This window comes from Nerophis ophidion, linkage group LG08 (assembly GCF_033978795.1).
Source record: "Nerophis ophidion isolate RoL-2023_Sa linkage group LG08, RoL_Noph_v1.0, whole genome shotgun sequence".
NCBI classification, from domain to species: Eukaryota; Metazoa; Chordata; class Actinopteri; order Syngnathiformes; family Syngnathidae; genus Nerophis; species Nerophis ophidion.
The window spans coordinates 17,638,329-17,640,828 of record NC_084618.1 but is presented as its reverse complement, the minus strand read 5'-3'; the positions used below and the strand labels follow the sequence as shown (position 1 = coordinate 17,640,828).

Genomic DNA, 2,500 nt, shown 5'->3' with positions numbered 1-2,500 from the left:
AATCTGCTAACATTTTCATCACCAAATGAAAACAAGACAAGAATGTTAACAGAAACTAAATTCGATTAATTTATTTGATATAATGATTTAATTTGTCTTGTAAATGGGTGGCACCAGCTGGGAAATGATCCAATCACAGCTCTTTCAGAGAGAGATCAGCCAGAAGTAAGTTAAATAAGTGATCCAATCAGATAGGGAAGTTAGATTTCTCATCTCTTTACTTTAGACATGACTTCAAAGATGTCTTATCTTTTACAGAACCCAAAAGCAGTGAAGTTGTTACGTTGTGTAAATGGTAAATAAAAACAGAATACAATGATTTGCTAATCCTTTTCAACTTATATCCAATTAAATAGACTGCGAAGACAAGATATTTAATGTGTGGGTGTGTGTGTGTATATATATATATATATATATATATATATATATACACACATTAAATATCTTGTCTTTGCAGTCTATTTAATCCTTTTCAACTTATATTGAATTAAATAGACTGCAAAGACAAGATATTTAATGTGTGTGTGTGTATATATATATATATATATATATATATATATATATATATACACACACATTAAATATCTTGTCTTTGCAGTGTGTGTGTATATATATATATATATATATATATATATATATATATATACACACATTAAATATCTTGTCTTTGCAGTCTATTTAATTCAATATAAGTTGAAAAGGATTAGCAAATCATTGTATTCTGTTTTTATTTACCATTTACACAACGTGACACCTTCACTGCTTTTTAATATATATATATATATATATATACATATATATATATATATATATATGTATATGTATATATATACATATATATATACACACACACACATCTATACATATATATGTATGGATTGTTTGTGTGTGTATATATATATATATATATTATACACTAGAGATGCGAGGATAGGCAATTATATCATCCGCAACCGCATCACTAAAGTGGTCATCAACCCGCCATCCACCCGAGCCAACATTTCATCAAAGCCACAGCCGCCCGCCACCCGCCTGTTGTTATATATCTAATATACTAATATAGACGATGCAAGGCACTAGTGAGATTAGAAAGTGTAACTCCCTCCAAATAGCACAGACACGATGGCTTTCTTAAAGTGATTTATTTGAAGGCTTCCTTTCCCTTCAAATTCAACGTGAAAACTGTAATAAATAAAGCACGTTACAAACGTAAAAATAACACACACAGCATGTGGATCAAACATTTTACCAAGTAAAAAGCCAACAAATGACAAATACCTCCTTGGCCATACTCCTTACATCCGTCGACAGACCAAACGAGACACTTCAAAATAAAAGTATGCCCACATACTGTTTCAAAGAGTGCTGCTCGTTTTTTGTATGTGGGTAACAACATTTAACTATTTATAAATGGTTGATTTCTATAGGCTAGTAAGGTGTAAAGTGTTGTAGCTGACAAGTTTGGGCTACCTTGCTTCTGCAGCCTTCATCAGAGGTGTCACGTGATGTTAGCGTGACGTCTTCATCAAGTGTTGTCAGGTACAACACTTTACCTACTAGCCTATAGAAATCAACCATTTATAAATACACGTCAGTAGGCTAAATGAACCTCTTCAACATAACATTTAAAGCCCTACTGAAATGAGATTTTCTTATTTAAACGGGGATAGCAGGTCCATTCTGTGTCATACTTGATCATTTCGCGATATTGCCATATTTTTTGCTGAAAGGATTTAGTAGAGAACATCGACGATAAAGCTCGCCACTCTTGGTACTTCCTGAAAAACCCTCGCCTTTACCGGAAGTCGCAGACGATGACGTCACATGTTGACGGCTCCTCAAATATTCACATTGATTTTAATGGGAGTCTCCAACAAAAACAGTTATTCGGACAGAGTTATCGACAACTCCCCCATTAATTTGAGCGAGGATGAAAGATTCGAGTTTGAGGATATTGATAGCGAGGGACTAGAAAAAAGAAGAGGAAAAAAACGCGATAGCATTGGGACGTATTCTGATGTTTTTAAACACATTTACTTGGATAATTCTGGGAAATCCCTTATCTTTCTATTGTGTTGCTAGTGTTTTAGTGAGTTTAACAGTACCTGATAGTCGGAGGGGTGTGTCCACGGCCGGGTGTTGACGCGCAGTGTCTCAGGCGAGTCGACGGCAGCTATGGACGGCACAAGCTCAGCTTTTACCCGGTAAGAACTGACTTTTTAACCACAATTTTCTCACCCAAACCTGCTGGTTGACATTTGGTCTGGATCCATGTCTGCTTGACCGCGCTCTGATCCAGAGTAAATTTTTACCTCTGGGGATTTTAAACAAGGAATCACTGTGTGTTTGTGTGGCTAAAGGCTAAAGCTTCCATCTTTCTACTGTGACTTCTCCAATATTAAATGAACAAATTAATTAACGGATGTAAAGGATTCTGGGTATGTGTTGTGTTGCATTTATGTTGTGTTACTGGGAGGATGTTCTCCCGAAATGTGTTTGT

The 2,500-nt window shown here is 35.2% G+C and overlaps 1 protein-coding gene across 3 annotated transcripts in view; it reads left to right on the top strand.

Moving 5' to 3' along the window:
- pde8b (phosphodiesterase 8B) overlaps positions 1-2,500 on the top strand; it is a 117,774-nt gene that overhangs the window by 48,985 nt on the left and 66,289 nt on the right. The window lies entirely within an intron of this gene.